General features: G+C 39.4%; 1 protein-coding gene across 2 annotated transcripts in view; it reads right to left on the bottom strand.

The window, feature by feature from the left end:
- Positions 1-15487, bottom strand: part of Vrk2 (VRK serine/threonine kinase 2) — a 198155-nt gene extending 182668 nt beyond the window's left edge. Inside the window, exon 1 of one of the 2 annotated variants that reach the window (XM_052734635.1) lies at positions 15383-15487. The gene's annotated coding sequence lies outside the window, so the exon portion shown is untranslated. The remainder of the gene's footprint in view (positions 1-15382) is intronic. The other variant, XM_052734637.1, reaches the window with a different exon arrangement.
- Positions 15488-20901: the final 5414 nt, after the last annotated feature.

The raw sequence follows: 20901 nt of genomic DNA, 5'->3' as shown, positions 1-20901 counted from the left end.
GTCATATAGAGTACTAACTAATTCTAGAAAAAAAGGCTTCAATTAGCTGCATATATATGTCCTTGTGTTCGAGTCTCTTATCAGTTTTCTGCAGGAAATCACGGCCAGGCCTAACATCAACTGAAGTCTCCAGGAAGAAGTTGGGGCCCCACAACAACAACAATTCCACATGGACAATAATAACATCACTAAGCTGGCAAACATCATCTACAGATCAGCTTTGAACTACAAGGTGCTCAGAGCAATTTTGAGATGACTAGCTGAGATGATCCAGTCTCAAAGACTACTTGAATAAGGACTTGAGATAAACCCTGAACTTTGGCATTATACACAGACTGGATAATGAAGGACATAGTTACCTTTCCTAGAATTTGACAATTAACCTAAAATTTTTCTTTCAGGATAAAGATAGCTTCGCCCATACCCAGCAGGAAGCAATTTAAGAATACAACGCCCACATTCCCAAAGAGGTGGTGTGGGGCGGGTGGTTTTTTGGTCTTTTTAATGGGTTTTGAGTCTGGGATAATTTTCATTGTTTAGGGGGGTTGGTTACAAGTTGTTGTCAAGGGTTAGGAAAAAGGCTAAGCAAAGGAGATTAGATTTACAGAGAGAGAGAAAGAAAGAAAGAAGAAGAAAAAGACAATTACTAGTTTTAAATACTTTACATTGGATTGGATTGTTTTATATTGTATACAAATTATATATATTGGAATTGATATTGTTAGAAAATGCTATATGTATATTTCTAATTGTACTTATACCGTTCATTTAACAATGCAATTTTCTGATCCTTGAATGTTATTATTACCAACTATTAGGATATAAAGAAATGAAAGTTAGTAGTTAGACATTACAATAGAACTTGTAGTCATATTAGATATGTTTTAAAAATTGAGCAGATATATTTTAGACAGGTCATCTTCAAACCCTTCACAGATCTACAGAATATGGCATTTAAAATATTTTAATAACTTAGAAAATTTTTCTTTTTTGTTATGATTATGAGACATGTCGGCTCCTGGCAGTACCAATCTACTTCAGAGAAAATATGGGCATTGAAGAAACTGCATATGGAGTTAACTTTCATTGTGGCAAAATTTAGCCACTGGACAACAAAGTATCCTCGAATCAACTGCTGACAAAATGGACAGACAGGACATGAAACAAAGGACTACTGATTCTTGCCAAAACAAGTGTGGTTATGGCTTTATCAAAAGGCATCTTCTGAGGCCAGGACAATATGGCACCATCCCTGAAGTGGCCTTCACAATTCAGAAAAGGTACAGTGCCCTTTTCTTCGAAGGCAGCTGAACAGGCAGTGGGCCGGCGGCTTCTGATGTGCTATGGAACAGCAGCTGAAACAGTTATTCTTGAAGAGTAACTAAGCTCACGCCTCTCCATAGTAGACTGGCATTTGACAGAGGGATGTGGAGAAGAACGGGATGCTGAGATGAAGCCATATATACACAGCCAAGAAGAATGGACAGTTGACTTAAAAAACCATCAACAATTTCCAGAATTTAAAATCCTGAATCATAATATGACACTAGTGGAATTCAGGTGTTTCTGGTACATGGACTGCTCTCACCCAATGTGAGGTTGAACTGTTGACCTTGTGTACATCCTACTTCACAAATGAGTCTGTCAGATATGCTAAGCCTATAGGCTGAAGATGATGCCCCAGCATTGCGGAGGAAATCAGGTGACTATCCAGGCAGCTGGCTGTTTCTGTCAACTCACAAATTTCTTGGAAGTTGCTTGCATGCACTTTCTGTTTTTATTTTTGTTAGCTAATATTATTTCCTTCTTGGGTCTCTGAGGGAGTTGAAGATTAGGTAGTTATAGTTGAAGGTTAGTTAGTTATAGTTGAAGATTAATTAGGATAGAAAGTGAATTAGATACATTTTGGACTTAAAATAGGATAGATAATGAAATTATTTTCTCTGAATTTGTCAAATACAAATGGACTAGACATTGTTTAGACATTTATTACTTGTATATATTGTCTATAGTTATTGTACTTTTGTATATAGTTTTCTTTTGTTAGTTATAACCTTTTTTCTTTTTTTCCTTTTTATTAAAATAGAAAAGGGGAAATGTGGTGGTATTTTACTTGTACTGAAATGTGATTTTAATTGTATGTTAATAAATAAAGTTGCCTGGGGGTCAGAGCTATTAGAGCCATAGCAAGAGCATGGCGGTGGCGCACGCCTTTAAGGACCTGGAGGGTGGTACATGCAGGCAGTGACGAGGCAGTCACGTGTTTGGGTTTACAACCAATGAGAAGGCAGAACAGCTAGACTATATAAAGACATACACACAGGAAGTAGGTCCCTTTTGGAGAGCTCTCTTGACTGAAAAGGATCGCTGAAGCAGGAAGGGTGAGGCTCTTAGCTCTGACCTCTTGGCTTTCTTCTCTGAATTGGCTCTGTGTTTCTTATTTAATAAGACGGTTGGTTACATCTACAATAGATGATAGAATATTTTCTTTAATTTTGCCAAATACAAATAGACTAGATATTGTAACTATAATTCTTGCTTGATAACTGCTTTGTTATATGTAATTTACTATGTTAAAGTTAAAATATTCCTTTTTGATTAGACAAGAATATGTGTTGCTCTGATTGGTTGATAAATAAAATGCTGATTGGCCAGTAGCCAGTCAGGAAGTATAGGTGGGCAAGCAGATGAGGAGAACTCTGGGACGAGGAAGGCTGAGTCAGGAGTCACCAGCCAGATGCAGAGGAAGCAATTTGAAAATGTCTGAAAAGCAATTTGAGAAAATGTACCAAGTCACATGGCTAAAGGTATAGAAGAATTATGAGTTAATTCAAGTGTAACAGCTAGTCAGTAATAAGCCTGAGCAATTATATTATAATTAATATAAGTCTCTGTGTGTTTACTTGGGGGCATGAGTGGGAGAGGTTTGTCCCAACTGCAGGCCGGCTGGGACACAGGAAAACTTCCAACTACATAGGTGCAAAGCAGGGTGCAACTTTACACCCAAAGGCTTTCTTATATTGATATTCTTGTGCTCTGTGTGATAGCAAGGTTAGACTCTTTCTTGTATGAGTGTTTAAGATGGTAACATCATTTAGTACTTAGTTCCCAAATTCTATTATATATGACAATGTTTTAAGGGCATTATAACACAAATTCAAAGAAGACTTAACCTGATCAATATGAATGATTTTATATACTAGGAAAGTCATTTAAAGAGACATTATAAATATTATATTAAAAGTGCTGTTATATGTGGTGGGCATGGTGGTGCATATCTATAAATTTAGTACTGAGAAAGTCAAGGCAGGAGGGTTGTTAGTTCAAGGCTAGTCTGTCTCAAACAAACAAAACAAAACAGGTTATTGTCATAGTGATGAGCATAAACAGAGAATAGAAGCCAACTTGGATGATACAGGAAATTTTCCAGAGAAAGAAAAAAATCGTCAAGACATGCACAAAGATCATTTGGATGAAATGGATGTAGACTGCAGGGTGATGACATTCTGGAGATAGAGAAGAATTCCAGGCCTTGGCACAAAACCTCCAGAATGGAGAACTTGCCTTTCACAACTTCATGATAGAAAGTGTGTCTGGTGTAGCTAGAGTTTCCCTGCCTGGCCCACAGTCAGGACAAATCTCTCTTACCTGCCAGTCCCATAGCCGCTCAGACCCGACCAAGTAAACACAGAGACTTATATTGCTTACAAACTGTATGGCCGTGGCAGGCTTCTTGCTAACTGTTCTTACAGCTTAAATTAATCCATTTCTATTAATCTATACCTTGCCACGTGGCTCGTGGCTTACCGGCATCTTCACATGCTGCTTGTCATGGTGGCGGCTGGCAGTATCTCTCTCTGCCTTCCTGTTCTTTCTTTCCTCCTCTCTGTTAGTCCCGCCTATACTTCCTGCCTAGCCACTGGCCAATCAGTGTTTTATTTACTGACCAATCAGAGCAACATATTTGCCATACAGAATATCCCACAGCAGTCTGGAGCACAAGGAGAGAGCATAATGGGTTTATCATGGAATTTAGAATCCCTTGGGAGACAAGGCCCTGGCTATGCCTGTCTGGGACTGTCTTGATTGCATTAATTAAGGCTGGAAGACCTACCCACTGTGGGCAGCACCGTTCCCTGGCTGGGATCCTGGACTGTACAAATGAAGAAAGGGAACTCAGCCACAGCACCATGTATCGTTGCTCCCCGTTTCTGTCCGTGGATGTGCTGTAACCGGCTGCCTCACACTCCTGCTGCCTTGTCCTTTGCACCAGGATGTACGATAACTTGAACCACAAATCAAAAATAAACTCTTTGTCCCTTAAATTGCTTTTGTCACAATAATAGCAAAGAAATTAAGATGAGTAAAAATGAAAAATCAGGTCCAATCAGATGGCTCAATGGTTACAAGATCTGAGTTTGATCTCTGGAATTTGCATAAAGGTGGAAAGAGAACCAACATCACCACATTGTTCTCTGACCTCCACATGTAGGCTACGATATATGCATGCTACAACATTATGCACAAACATATATAATAATAGCAATGACAAATCATTGTGATTCTTAACCAGACATAAGCAATATCAAAGTTCAGACATAATTTCTCCATCTACCGTTTTTTTTTCTATTACATCGGAAGAGTCAGATCTATACTTGGTCAAGGGGGCATATCAGATTTTCTGCATAATTATTATAACTAAACAATGTATGCTTTCTGTTGTTAGGATCCTGCTCTCACTCTTCCGGGTCTAACGTCTTACATGATAGGGGGGTGGGACGGGACAGGTGACTGCATACTGCTGTGTGGCCACGAAATCTCCACCTTAAAAAGCTGCACACAGAAGCTGGGAGGTGGTGGTGCACACCTTTAATCCCAGCACTTGGGAGGCAGAGGCAGGCGGATCTCTGTGACCCTACCCTCTCTCTTTTCTATTTCCTCTCTGCTCTGCTCCTGCTATCTTTCTGTCTCTCCAGACCTGGTTTCCTTCTAATAAAGCTCTTTCTAACTCTGGTAGTCATAGCTGTGGCTCATAACTTTTCCGCTGCTCCACCGACCCACCAGCGCTGTTCATCCTTTTATCTGGCCTTGTTGGTGGAGCATTTTCACAGTGTGCCTGAAGAGTTGGGTTCAATATCTACTATAGTCAAAAATAAATAAAAAGAAGAAGAAAAGGAATAAGGCTCTGAACTTAGGAAAGAGTTATTCTGAACTCTTTCAGAATTATGTTATACTTATAAATTAAAATACCTATTGGAATAAAAATTTTATGAACATAATAATCAATGCAAATGGGACTCATATTTCAAAATATGCAGAACTCAAATATGTAATCTGTAAATGGAATCCCTGATTTAAGAATAAGATGAATCAAATAATATATTTTCTCTCACTGAGCATGAAGAGCCATAGCTGATTTTGTGGTTTTAAAGCTTTTGTTTTCTGAAAACAAGATTTATCTGATTATGGGAACAAAGGATACTAACTGGAGGGGTGAGAAAGGGGCTGGGTGGATGGTATGCAGGAGGGACATCCTCAAAGCACATTATATACTGAAATGTAAATGTCTGTATGTAAGCTAGCATGTACAATGAATATTTGCTGATAAAAATGAAAATATATAGGTTCTAGTATGCAAAAAAAGATTGTTTTCTATATATATGTCATCTCTGTTATGGTGCTCTGTGTTTATATTTTCATATAACTATCAAGTAGACCGTAAATTCATGTGACCTGTTTTATTCATTGGGATTTTTCTTTGTTTGCTCTATTTCTTTATTTGAGATAGGTTCTAATCCTTCAGTTCACCTAGCCTAAATTCAAACCACCCTCCTGCCTTAGTTTCTCCAGTACTGAGATTATAAATGTAAGCTACCGTGCCTAGATGTCTATTACTTAATGAGATTTTATTAGCAATTCTTAGAGAGTGGTTTTACTATCATTAACAAGAAATCAGGTAATTGGTATCTCTTTCAAGGAGATTCATTATATATTTAATCACATCCTTCAACCAGTATTCACTGTATGCTGAAGTTAGTACTTTAGGAAATCAAGTTTCCCCTATAACAAAGGAGAGGAAAGCTGTCCTGTTCAGGATAGTAATATAATTATGCATGTATGTATAATACCTCCCATATCCCAAAACGTTGATGAGAAAATGAATTGTGGCTGGTCCTGGAGAGATGGCTTAGAGTGCTCCCTGTTCTTCCCGAGGAGTGGAATTTGGTTTCCAGCACCCACAATGACCTTCTTTTGGCTTTCATGGGCACCTGCACACAAGTGGCATACACAAGACAGACAGAAAGATGCACACACACAAATAAAAAATAAATATTGAAAACTGAACTGTGAGGAAAATGAAAAAGAAATCCTTAAAAATGCTAAAAATAAGAATAGATGTCCATAAAGAAGCCCGGCTTAGAGGGATGTCTCCACAAAATCCTATGCCTGTTAGATTGAAGACTGCAACAACTAACCCATGACTAGTACTTATGATTTTAAAAGAGAAAGTTCACTCAAGAATTAAGAAGAGGATTTTAGCTTTTTCTCCAAAATTCAAAGTTTGATCAGAAGGTGGTCATTGAGTTTCCTGAGTGGTTGGGGGCACATGACTTTGTGGTTCCCACTGTTAGATCAGGTTTGATGGCGGTGATGTGGAAATAGAGGACAGAAGGCAGGCATTTCTGGAAGCAGAATTGTTCTTTTCATCAGAATAACTGAGGAAATGGAGACTGTGCAGTGTGGCATGGCAGCCTGAGGTTTTGTAGGACTTCAGGTGGGGAGGGGCACATCAGGACGTGGGGCAGTGGCTAATTTTCTGGGCTTTGTTCTGCCTTTGCAGTTTCAGACAGGAACTGTCTGTTCGGGCAGTTAGTCTCGAGCATGGGGCGTTTCCTGGCAAATCTCTGCTGGACTGAGATATTTTTACCCTTTACCCACCACTAGGAAAAGTGGCTACATGGGCATTGCGGCATCGAACACCACTGAGATGGGTCAGCCTAGCTGCTCATCAGCCCCGGGAAGGCGGAGCATCTGTGGAAAAGAAACCTCCTACAGAGCAGAGGATTTCCTCCTGGGGAAGGAGTCCAGTAGCTCTTGTGCTGATTGCAGCCCCAAAACAGCAGCAGGAAAGGAAAACATTGTCTCTTCTTTGCCTAGAATTTTGATAGGAAAGAAACCCACAAAATTGTTGGCCAAACATATACCAACTCTCTCAAATGCATAAAATGTCTTAACCTGTAAAGCTGAGCAAATAGAAAAAAAAATCAGGTATATAGAAATATTTGGTATTTTCAGGAAAAAAAAAATCTTCCAAGGAAGAGCCAAAGCAAATGTCCTCTGGTTGGAAAATAAAAAGACTCCAAGATGGAAATGGGAGCTGACTGTCATATCCTCTATGAAAATCTAGGAAATAAGTAAGTAGAGAAAGGGAACAATTCAATTTTTAAAAATTACGTTTAAATGTAAAACTTATTTTAAATTAGAACCTGTGACACAGAATCAGAAATCAGAAGTTCTCTTGGAAAATTGTGGCACACACTGTAGTTCCAGCTATGGGGGAAGATGTTAATTCCAAGAGTTCATGACCAATCTGGTAGCACAGTCAGATCACGATCTCACGAGAAGAAAATCTACAAGAAAATAGTGATTAAAATACCAACAGCAGATATTAATGTTTTTGACACAATGTGCCAAAGTTTTGACCTATTCCATGCAGTTACAGATTTATCCTCACAGTAGGTAATGTTATGCTTCCTACTATATGTAAGGGGAAACTGAGGCAAAGGTCAAGTAACTTTCAGCTCAAATATGAGTAAGTGACAGAGGCAAGCAGGGCAAACTAAAAGTCCATGTGATTCATTCCAAAAAGAGAAAAGGAAACAGGCAGATAACCAACCATCTTGGAAAGCACTGGAAGAAATTTACCTGTATATAAGACTATAAGTATCTTCACTTATTTTTTTAAAAAGCTAGCTACAAGACAGAGAATATCAAGTTTTCCTTAGAATGAGCCTCTCTATAATTTGAATACCTGTAAAGTTTCAAATGTAAATGTTTACAATATTTTAAGCACAGCCAAGTCAACATTAACGTTTGATGGTAAGATATTTCTTTCCCCTGCTATGAAAGATAAATTGAATATATCACACATAAATTTTCTGAAAATTTTATCCAAAGAATATTCATCAGACAAGAAACAGATCTTAGTAAAATAACTAGAATGTTAGAATGAACAAAGGATACTTTAAAAATGTTATGTTTTCTGAAGGATGCGTTGATGTCCATGGCCCATGTAACCACCAATGGCCATGGGGGATTCCAGAGTTTGCACTGCCTCCTGAAGCCATGTTGATGTTCATGGCCCGTGCTGTAGCCAGAAACCAAGCAGAAGTCCATGGTCTGTGCTGCCTCTGACTACAAAGGGCAAGGAAGCTTCTTTTGCAGTGGTATTAATGACTGCAGACTCCCAGTTAGAATGACAAATGTAGAAGGCTTCTGTGACAACTTCCTCACTCCTCCATCCCCCACCCCCCAAAATAGAAACTGTCTAGACAGGAAGCCATTGAAGAGAATTCTTAAAAATTGTGATGGGGATGTTGAAGTGTAGCTCTTCACAATTGATAGCTTCTGGTGGGGGTGGGGAAGGACTGTTTTTATAAGGGACTGGCCACTGGGAATTTGACCATGCCCCAGGGGGGCAGCTCAGACCCTGGGCCTCCACAAGGCCTTCGATGCTAACAGAAGACACAGACATCAACACAGACCCACATGGGCCTGGATGATACCATGGCTATGGGTGTCAGCGCATGCCACTCAGGTCTGCGTGGCCCTGGCTGCAGCCACTTACTGACCACTGCAGCAAAAGAGCTGGCCCCACCCCTCCTGGGAGAGCTGGCCTTGCACTCAAGAGAGATGGCTCCACCCCTCACGATGGGTGTGCAGAGCCACCTGATGACTTGGGAGTAGAAGAGCTAACTCTTCCCCTTGCCTGGGGGGGCAGGCGGGGGCAGCCCCAGCAGCTATAACTGACCAAATCAGCTGTCACCTAGATCTGCATCCAGGGTTTTGAGTTGGACCACGTCAGCATGTACCCAATCCATGGCCTGCCAGACTTCATGGAGAGAGTCCTAGAGAATCATGGCTGGGGGATCTCCGTGACTGGAGCAAGGGCAGGATGTCCAGAAGGAGTTTCCGTGAGGGACCTGTGTTGGTGGTGTGCAAGAGGCCAGAGGCCTTGATCCAGACCAACAACTCATTGCAATGAACATTTGCAAGTAAAGCGGAGGGACAAAGGAGAATACTGTGTGGCAGGCCGTAGCTCCCGGTGCCACTAACAATGGAGGGGTATTGGAGAGGTGGGAGAGATGGAGGAGCGAGGTAGCATTTTTGTTTGTTTGTTTGTTTTGTTTTTAATTAATAGTATTTTAAATTTTGTTTTGGTGGGACACCGCAGGGGTGAGGGGATGTGTGGATGTGGGGGGGACTGAGAGATGAGTGGGATTGGTGTGTGTGATGTGGAATTTCCAATAAAATCAATAAAAAAATTATGTTGAAAGAAAAGAACAATAACAAAAAAACAATTATTTCAGACACACAAGCAAATAAACAAACCTAAAGTTGAAAATAACTGCAGAAGCAAAATACATTCTAGATCTTTGTGTTATTCTAGATGATTTACTATTTTCCTTTATGATATTTATTTGCTTATTCATTTATCTATTTGGTGATTGTGTTTGTGGGGGGTATACATGCGTATATAGGTGTGCACATGTGGAGTCCAGTGGAAGATGCTGGGTATCCTATTCTGTCAGTCAGGGATTTATTCCTTGGAGACGGTCTCTCAGAGAACCTGAAGCTTGCCATTTGATTTGCTAGTGAGCTCCTGGAATCTTCCTATTCCTGAACCTCCTATTCCCCCATACCCACATTACGGGTATTAAAGTCACTCACAGCCATGTCTGGCTTTTACCTGCTGGGGACTCAAACCCAGGTTCTTCAGAAATCTGATGTAGGTTTCACTGAGTGAAAAATGAAGGCAGTGGTAGGGCTTTAAGAAACAAGGAAGAGTCCACTTAAGTTTTGTTTCGCCCTGGTATCTTCTATTGAAATTCCTTACTTCAGGGATAATTAGTAATCACCCTTTTGACTCAAGCCACCACCAATAAGTTTAACCTTTAGAAAAACGACTAAAGTACTATGACATGAAATGACTGGAAGCTAATGTCAGTTTCCTATGGTACATTTTCCAAAGATTAGGGTCATGATTATTATTTATCCTTGGGTTCCCAGGATCAGTGTCTTTCACAGGGTGAGCATTTAAAACATTTTTATGAACTGAAATTCAGGTCCAGCAGTGGTGAAATGATTCTTTTACATTCCTTAGCTCTTTCCACCCTTACCCTATAGGCTCACAACCATCTTATCACACAAACACATTAGGTGTAACTTCCAGAATCCCAGCAGATATAATGATCTGAACACTATTAAAAGTTCAAGGTCTCTTTTGTGCTTCAAGGTACGTTCTTAAATGTGACCTCTTGAAAAAAAAATAAGGAAACAAATTAAATACTCCTATACAAAACAAAACAGACAAATATTTCCATTCTAAACAGGAAGAATAAGAAGTTAGCAAAGAACGACCGGACCAAAGATAGACCAGGAACCAACAGTTGGTGCATGTCCAGCATTTGGGGTATATGGTGGCATCATCTGAACTCCACTGAGCTTGGAGCTTGGATAGCTCCACCCCTCTAGCCTTTTTTTTTTTTTTTTTGTCTTCGGGATGCATGGTCTTTCTCTTGATCCAGCTACCTTAAGTTTTTCTCAGCATATGACCATATTCCTGGATACCTAATATCTTGGAGTAAACATGGCAAAAAAAAGGTATTTTCCTCTCAAAGTTTCAATGCTGGCCTCTCAGTACCTCTCTGTGGAAAATTTGAACTTATTGTATAGTCTAGGCTTCATTGACTTCTCTGGAAATGTGATGCAAGCCTAGATAACTTCTACTATTCCAAGATTTAGCATATCTGAGAAACCAGTACCGACACGGCTGTTGTCAATTTCTTCTACCTACTCAGAATGTGGCTGGGCCTCCTTGGGACAGGGCTATAGTCGTGTCTTAGTCATAAGGAAAGATTTCCCTAGGCAGTTGTGTGGCACTGTATCCTGTTGTTAGAGTTTTCCTGCCTGGCCCACAGTCAGGACAAATCTCTCTCACCCGCCAGTCCCAAGCCGTTCAAACCCGACCAAGTAAACACAGAGACTTATATTGGTTACAAACTGTATGGCCGTGGCAGGCTTCTTGTTAACTGTTCTTACAGCTTAAATTAATCCATTTCCATTAATCTATACCTTGCCACGTGGCTTGTGGCTTACCGGTACTTTACATCTTCCTTATCCTGATGGCGGCTCGCAGTGTCTCCCCCCCAGCTTCCTGTTCTCTCAGTTTTCCTCCCTGTTAGTCCCGCCTATACTTCCTGCCTGGCCACTGCCAATCAGTGATTTATTCATTGACCAATCAGCAACACATTTGACATACAGACCATCCCACAGCAGTATCCCTGTGTTTTATTGTTTTTACCGTGGGTATAAGGTGGGTGAGATCTTGCTCTCAGAGCACCTTGCCTGCTGTCACACTATGAAGTCCAGGGCTTCTCTCTTTAACTATTTCCCATTGTCTGAATCTGCTTGTCCACTGTTTCTGTGACTTTACCCACAATCAAGTGCTTATCCTCATTTTACACAACTCTCTGCTCTACCTTTTTTATTGCCCCTCTGACTTTCCACTGAACATCTGGCTAGAAGCAGTGACTAGCACCCATTGCATAGCCTCACTTGCTACTTTTGGATTGATCCTCATTTACAATTTTAGAGCACAGTCATAATGTAGATGCATTCTTTTCCAGAATGCAGCAGAAAGTGCCTCCAGTTCAACCCCTCCCATCTGTAAGTATTTAGTGTTTGAATTTCTGTCACTATTCCAGTCTTCTGAACTCCCACCAGAACAGTCTGTTAAGAGGAGGGTATGGTATTTAGAACGGGCCTAGCTTGCATCTCCAAACTCTTCCACATCCCTCCCACAAACCAGTTCTGAAGGCCAAGAAACCACATGGTCTACTTTATTATAGCAAGGTCCCTCCCTATTCATGGTACCAATTTTCTGTATTAGTTACTCTTTTTTTGTTGCTATAACAAAATAATTCATAGAAGCAACTTAATAGAAAAAGGGCTTCTTTTGGATCATAGTCTCAACAGATTTTAGTTCCTCTTGTTAAGTGTGTACCAGACTTTCTTTTGAGCCACCATCCAGTGCCCAAATCATGACACGGAGACTTGTTATTAGTTATGGATGCTCGGCCTTATATTATGTTTATCCTACTAGTTCTTATAACTTAATTTAACCGGTTTCCCTTCATCTATGTTTTGCCTTGGGGCTTTTTACATTTCTTTCACTCTCTATGTCCTATTTTCCTGCTTCCTCCATATCTGGCTGGCTGGCCTCGGGCATCTCCTTTTCTTTCTCCCTCATTCTCTTTTGAGTCTAGATTCCTCCTCCTACTTTTTCTCTCTGCCTGCCAGCTCTGCCTATCCCTCTACTGCTTAGCTATTGGCTGTTCAGCTTATTTTTAGACCAATCATCTGCCTTAATCAGGCAAGGTGAAACAGATGCAACGCATCTTTACATAGTTAAACAAATATTTTATTCCACAATAGTGGAGCATATAGCCAGGGCTCCTTAAATCTTGGAAGATAGACCATAAACATAATGTGGGGCCAGAAGCAGGGTTGGTTTTAACTCTCAAAGGTCTACCCCTAAGTAACTCTCTTCTGCCAGGTAAGACCCACAATCTTCTCCAGCAGTGCTGGAATCTTACCACCAGAAGTTAAATACATAAACCCATGTGAAACACATAGACTCAAAACATAACAAATGATAACTTTAGTTGAGATAGGAGGTGAGGACAAATGCTATGTCTGATTTTAATGGTTAACCATTATGATAATTTTTCTTATGCTAAAATTAATAAAAAAAAACTAGTTTAATCTCACATCACATTATTATTTTCACATAGCTTGAGATGTTGTAATCAATGAGTCTTACCTCCTAATAGGAAATAGGAAATAGCTAGATGTATAACTGTGGTAAAAGGACAGTGCATTAATTAAAGTTATTCCTAACCATCTAGTATTTGTATAACTGTTATCCAACAACAAGATTTGGTAGTTTATCTTTTTAAGAAGTGCTGTGGGATAATGCTGCTGTACACTGGTTTAATAAAACACTGATTGGCCAGGAGCCAGGCAGGAAGTATAGGCGGGGCGAGCAGACTAATGGAATGCTGGGAAGAGGAAGAGCAGAGTCAGGAGTCGCCAGCCAGCCAAAGAGGAAGCAAGATGTGAAGGCAGAACTGAAAAAAGATACCAAGCTACATGGCTAAACATAGATAAGAATTTTGTGTTAATTTAAGTGTAAGAACTAGTCAGTAATAAGCCTGAGCAAATGGACAAGCAGGTATAATTAATATTAAGCCTCTGTGTGATTATTTTATAAAAGGCTGCAGGACTGTGGGTGAGAGATTTTTCCAGACCACAGGCCAGGAGGGACACAGAAAAATGTCCAACAACAAAGAAGATAAGACAGTGTGCTACAGAGTAAGTCACAATGTAGTATGTACCCATGTTTCTTCACTAATTTTAAATACATGTATCAAATGTAAAACTGATAAAAGTGAACCAATTAGTAGAGAATTGTCTTTGCTAATATTAGCTGGTCTTTGCTATGAAGAATGGAAACACCGTGATATCATTATTTGTAGTTAACAGTTCTTTTATCTTCTGAAATCATTATTAAGGGAATAACCTATGGTATAGGAAAATTTAGGCACATTGAGAACATTTTATATTATAATCTAAAATTAATATGAATATTTTAATCAACTTATGTTGTAGAAAGTATTGTGTGCATATATTTTAAAGATGGTTTATATCTATGTCTTATTTTTAAAACATAGAAAGGAATTTCTTAAAATTATTAGTTGATTAAAAAGTATTCATATAGCTACCATTGAAAAACCATTTTGACTTTTTTTCAGTATTACACAGCATAGTAACAACTGAAGTATAAAATGTAGTCTTTTTCATCAAGTATTCTACTACTGCTGCTTAATTACAAAATTTCATGGTCATAGTAAATGTGTAAATGATAGCTACAAATAAATCTGGATTGAAGTTATACAAATACATTATAAATGCATGCAGGCTTTCTACTGGTGATGATTAAAAACTCAGTAATGATAGTCAAAGATCATTTTACCACTCTGTTTCTATATTTTACCATTAAAATGTTTGACATTTAAGAACAGGAATTTCAACAAATCCACCCCCACTTCACCCTTTGGATTTTGTTGTTGTTTTGGTTTAATTTTTTTCACCTAAACTAGAAATAAAATTATTTTTAAGAACAGCAGAAAGTAGAATAAATCTGTCTTACATTCTTCTCTTTTAAAAAAGATTATTCTTTTGTACAAACATGCCTCTCTCTAGTTTGGACTTGTAAAACCTTACACATTTTGAAATTTCAGGTTTTGACATGTTTGAGTTTTTTGTCACATTAAAATACACTGGAAGATTTAGATGTTATATTCTTCATTTTAAATCTTGCTGTATAATGGTGACCAGACTATGGAGTGTTGTTTGTGTATAACACACGGAACATCTTGAGCTAGTAAAAGGATTTTCCTATTGAGATACAATAAAGCATATCTGGTCTTTATCCCTGGTCCAAGGCTCAAAACCCCTAAAGCCCTTGGGATTTCCCTACTGACCGCTATCCTTTGTTTTTATGAGGGACCCTGACTGTGATCACATGCCAGGGCCGTGTCTGTGGCTGAATGCTGTGAGCTTTCCACTTCATGTTCCTTCTCAAATTCTGCCAAAACATTGAGTTCAACTACCAATGGCCAGTGATTTAGTCAACTTAAAAACATGTGCCTCCAGAAACAAGGCTCAGCAAGCTTCCATTGTGTAACAGGGAGGTGGTAGGAGGTGGATGTTCCCAGAGCCTGGTGATCTGCCTTTCCTGCTGGGAGCAGCCTCCTTATCATCTGTTTGTCTTTTCCTGAGTTCCATCCTTTCTTGCACATGTCATCATACACATGGTGCTTTCCTGAGTTCTATGAGTTACATGAGTGGATTATCAAACTATTAATTTCATTTTTCTGAACTAGACTTTTATCTATTCTGCAAAAGATCCCATGATGAAACAGCAAGAGAAATGAGTAAACTTCTTATCCTCTTAACAATTTAAGAGCTATGATTAGGAAGAAAAAAAATTATCAAGAAAGAAGGCCACACCAAGCACCACACAGAGCTGGCTTACCTCCCTCACAATTTAATCCTAGGGGAATGGTACCAAGTGTTGGCTATGCGGTGGCGCTCGTGGCTGGCCGCTGCCTGCGGCGGCCGTGCCCACAAAAGAGAGAGCTAGATGTTGCGATGACAGAAGAATCACGAGCCATTCTTACCTTTCTAGAGCTTTTTTGGGAGAGAGAGACAGACAGACAGACAGACAGAGACAGAGAAGACTGCGTGGAGGGGAGAGAATACGGAAGGAGGGAGTGCAGAAAGAGAGGGCACGCCCACTTTTTAGGCTGGGACACCGTCGCAGGCTAGTGACGTGATTAAGGACAAAATCCTTACATCAAGTCCTGCTGATCCATATAGACAGAAATTCCAGTTCCAGGGACTCCTTGGCTGGCACTGTTGGCAGAAAGCTTGTTGGCAGTTCAGAATGTACAGAACTTTAAAACTGAAGAGAAGTTGTGGAAACTCAAAACAGAAATGCTAGTGTTATCATCAAGTTTATCACCAATTAAGGTTTGTGTTTCTGTCTAGTCAATATTGCTGAAGGTTTAACCTGGGGGCACCCAGGGCAAGGAAAGGTATGAATGAATGTGAAGGAAAGGTGCTACTTTTCATAAAAATTCAGTTCTTCTATTGTCTTCTCTGACATTACCAAAAGGAAAAAAAAAAAGCACTTAGCTGTTGTGGTGGTTTGAAAGAATATGGCCCCCAAACAGAGTGGCACTATTAGGATGTGTGTCTTTGTTGGAGTAGGTGTGGTCTTGTTGGAGGAAGTGTGTCAATATGGGGGTGGGCTTTGAGGTATCCTATGTTCAAGCTACTTCTAGTGAGACAGTCCACTTACTGTTGCCTGCAGATCAAGATGTAGAACTCTCAGCTCCTTCTCCAGCAGCACATCTGCCTGCACACCACCATGTCCCACCACAATGATAATGAACTGAACCTCTGAACTGTGAGCCAGCACCAATGAAATGTTTTCTTCATAAGAGTTGCTGTGGTCATGGTGTCTCTTCACAGCAATAGAAACCCTAACTAAGACAGCTGTTATATGTGAAATCAAATGTTTGATCTAAAAACAACACACTTGACCTGTCAGGTCATGAAGGCAGTCAAGGTGCTTTGCCCAAAGCAGTTTCACAGTAAAATATCTCTAAAAACACAGAAACAGGTAAACTAGACACTGTTGTACAGAAAGCATTTAATGCATTATAATTTCTTATCTGAGGTTTTATTCTGAGCTGGGATGGGGAAGGTGCATGAAGATGCCAAACTGAAAGAATGAACTATCCATCAGGATTAAATGGGGAAATGTTCACAATCAGGCTTGAGTCCCTGCAGCTCCATGGAAAGGCCCATAGTATTCAGGAGGTAAGCCCTGCTCACTCCAATTTTCTAGCCCTGTATCAGTTGGAGGCCTATTTCCCAAACAGAAAGAGTGGCAATGTTTATCCTTGGCTGGGAAAAGCAAAATTGAGCAATAGTCTAAATTTGTTGACTGAGAGATCAAATCTCAATGTGTGGTGTAAAGTAGTAAAGGGTGAAAAGGGACAAGTGAGATAAGTGAATCCTCGGATTAAAGTCAGCAGCAAATAAGAACAAAAACTAGAAGATAGAGAGAGTTGATACTGTATGGAGTTTTAAAAAACATCCAGTATCTTTTGTTATGAGTTGCTAAAAGCTCCACTCATTTGCCATGAAATCTCACAAGCCTGTGAGGTAGAGACTATTCTCCTCACTATTTCAGAGATGTGTTCACTAAGGTGAAGACAAAATAAGGTAATTTCCCAGGTCATGCATCTACTAGGGGGTAGAGGTGGTTTTGGAACTCAGGATTTGTGATCTGAGAGTCTAAACTCTTCCACATCACACATCAAATTGCCTCTTCATCACAAAGAAACTGGGTAGTATGCATGTGTGAGACCAGGTAGTATGCATGCGTGAGACCAGGTAGTATGCATGAGTGAGACCAGGTAGTATGCATGAGTGAGACCAGGTAGTATGCATGAGTGAGACCAGGTAGTATGCATGAGTGAGACCAGGTAGTATGCATGAGTGAGACCAGGTAGTATGCATGAGTGAGACTTTGCTGCCTCAGTTCTCATGGTGAATAAATGTTTGTTGGGTACCAAAAATCTGGGGACAGTCTGTGTGCATCTCTTTGGCTCAAGCTTAAAGTATGAAAGTGGAGCTTTGTTACATATGATGAAACTTGAAATACACACTTGTAGTGTTGACTTATAACCTATAGGCTAGATATGCTTAAAGACACATCAGAAAAATTACCATGAGGGATAAATCAAAATGTTTCTTTGCATAAAATAAATGCATAAGCATGGATGTAAATACAAATGGGAAAACTTACCTTAACAGGACTTTCTAGGAGATAACAACATTTTAATAAATGTCATAGTTAATTTTGGTTGCCAGTTTGACATACCCGGGGAAAGAACTCTCAGTTAAAGAATGGCTTCTCTCAGATCAGCCTGTGGGCATGTCTGTGGGGTATTTTCTTGACCGCTATTGGACATGAGGGTGTCACGTCCATGGGGTGTCATCCTTCTCAGGTGACCCTGGGCTACAGTTGAGAGAGCTGGAGGTAGCAGGCCAGGAAGTAGCCCTCCTCCATGATTTCTGCTTTAGTTCCTGTCTCCAAATTCTTATGTTGAGCTCTGGCCCTGACATTCTGCAGTGGCAGATGGTAACCTGAATGTTGAATTAAAGTCCCCAGGCTGCTTTTGGTCCTGATGTTTATCACAGCAACAGGAACTAAGGCAAGAGACAACTGTGTTGTGCTTTTTATATTTAAAATATATAGACACTTTGAGTAATGGAAGAAGAGCTGTTCTGAAGGGTCAAACGCCACAAAAAGGATTGTGATGAGCAGAACCAATACTTGAGTTGTCTCCCAGTTAAATAAAGTGTGCACACAACACAACTCGAGAGCGTTGCAGGGAGAACAAAATGACCAGCCTGAGTGTTAGAAGACACCCTAGAGCTAATCATTGTGCTATTGCTTAATCAAAAATAAGAAAGAAACAAACTTTATTAAAATATGCTGTAAAACCATGCTGGATATGGTCACAGAGAGAGGACACAGAAGACTCTGTGGGTGTGGCTGAGTCCCTGGGATTCACTTATTTGCTTTTTTTGGTCTAAATACGGTAATGTGTACATGTGCCTACATAATATATTGTCTGTCTAGTAAAATAAATTCAGAGATTACATTGTCTCAAATCATGGGATATGTTTTCAGTATTGCTATTAATAAAAACCCATTTATTCTCATATGCCAAAGACTTGGGCACAAAAATTTAAGCAGAGATCTTTAATATGAGAAGTTTCAGTGACTTTTGAAACTTTTTACTAAAATGTAAAATTATGGCTGGTGAGGTGGCTCAGTGGGTAAAAGCTCTGCTAAATAAATTCCTCTGGATGAATTCAATCCCTGTAACCTGTGAAAAGAACTGATTCCTGAATGTTGTCCTCTGACCTCCAGAAGTATGACTCCCCACCACGACACACACACACACCACACACACACACACACACACACACACACACACACACACACACACACACACACACTAAAAGGTTTTGTTTTTTTTTTTAAATAAAATTACTCCCCATTTTGATTATCTTAAAAAACAATTGGACATGGATGGCAGAAATTTATTTGTTAAATGTAAGCAAAATAAATTTGTCTAATCAGTTAATATATTGTACCAGAAAGTACTAAACCAATATTTTGAAACCAGTGGGAAATATTCAAATGAGACATATTCAATTGCTACGGTGAAAATAATTTTATTATTATAAGTTTTATAAGCAATATTTTACAGCATAAAGAGCTTTTGTCTTAATGTGTAAGATGAAGTATTATTTAAAGTATGCATCCTATATTATGTGCCTTTTAGATGTCTATTTTTATACATATTTTGTGATATAGCATACATGTATGGTTTTAAATGAATAAACAGAGATTTACTGTGCCATGGAACAGACCAACTGTGACTTACTTCATTTCAACTCAGGGACACTGACCCCTTAGCCAGACTGCCTCGTAAATCATGCTGATGGCATTTATAAGGGAAGACAGTGGAGAGAGCCTACTTCATAAAGCCTTTTAGCAGGATAGACCTGGTGGGTCTGGATTGCTTACTGTAAATCAACCTGCAATTTTTAGATTTATGGGTATGGCTTGCTTAAGAATAGACTATGATAACACGAATATATTCTCTCTGTGTAACTGAGTGTGAAAATGGTACATCACAAAGTAAAATGCTTCTTTGAGAACATAGTTTCCATAGCCAGTGTTCAGAATTCACTTGGTATCTCAGCCCAAATTACTCTGTGAGAAAAGGGATGTTTTTGAATGCTTTGATTAAAGCATGCAGACTTTTCCAGAATGAAATGTGGCATCTGTATTGTTTCTTGCTTATATCCTGAAGCATCAGGACAAATTTGTACTATACCTTGGAAGTGTCTATGATTAACCTGAAATGAGCATACTGTGAAATTCAAACCTCTGGGTGAACTGCCAGATCAAATTATGTTGCTGGTAAACTGCCTTATAGGAACTACAGAACCAGTGCAGTGGACACCACAAAAAAATCTCAGGTAGTTGACAGTAATTGTCTAAAAGAACTAACTAAATATTTATTTTTGTAGAAAAATATTTATTTACTAATAGAACATAAAGCGACTTCTATGTCAGGTGCATATATATTTCACAAGTGACAGAGAAAGCTCAAACTGATATAATAAAATGAGAAACTTTGAAGTTCATGTTTAGATACAATTGATAATTAGTGTCATATGTAATACGATCGAGGAGGAAGGTGTGAAATCGTATAAAAAATAGAGTATATGAGGCCAACCGGAAGTGCCAAGGAGGGAGCTGCTCATGCTGCAGCTCTGGATGGAATGGCCAAGGAAGGTCTTACTTAGGTTGAATAAAAACATAGTGGCTTGTTTCAACCCTAACAAAAGAGGAAATAAAGCCCAAAGTTGCTTTTTTTTTTTTTTTATTTTTTAGACAAAGTCTCTTGTAGACCAGGCTGTTCTTGAATTCAGTAGGTAGTTGAGCATGACCTTGAGCTTCTGAGCTCTCTGCTTCCACCCACCCCCCATATTAAGACCATGGGCATTTCCATGCCCAGTTTTTATGCAGTGCTGGGGATCAAATACAGAACACCCTTCTGCAAGGACAGGTTCCCAGTAAATGTCTACATTTCAACTGTGGCCCAGTATCACCCACGTTATTAATTGAGGATTACTGTTCCAAGATATCTGATGCAATCATCCTCATTTCAACTTTAAAAACTTGTCCTTTCTTAAATACAATCTCCTTGAGTACACTCAGTTATCTGGCATACACATTCCCAGTAAGGTGCTGTTATGTCCACATCTTATTATTCTTATGAGAATCTCTCTGACTGTTATTTAGTTGAGAGCCCCACTGATAAGTCTTGAAGAAGTTAAAGAAATGAATTTAATAATATCTGTGGTGAAATGAGGACATGACCACTCCAAGGT

This window comes from Peromyscus californicus, unplaced genomic scaffold, assembly GCF_007827085.1.
Source record: "Peromyscus californicus insignis strain IS unplaced genomic scaffold, ASM782708v3 Scaffold_13__1_contigs__length_99412109, whole genome shotgun sequence".
In the NCBI taxonomy this organism is placed as follows: domain Eukaryota; kingdom Metazoa; phylum Chordata; class Mammalia; order Rodentia; family Cricetidae; genus Peromyscus; species Peromyscus californicus.
The sequence above is the reverse complement of the archived record's forward strand: the minus strand, read 5'-3'. Positions and strand labels throughout refer to the sequence as shown.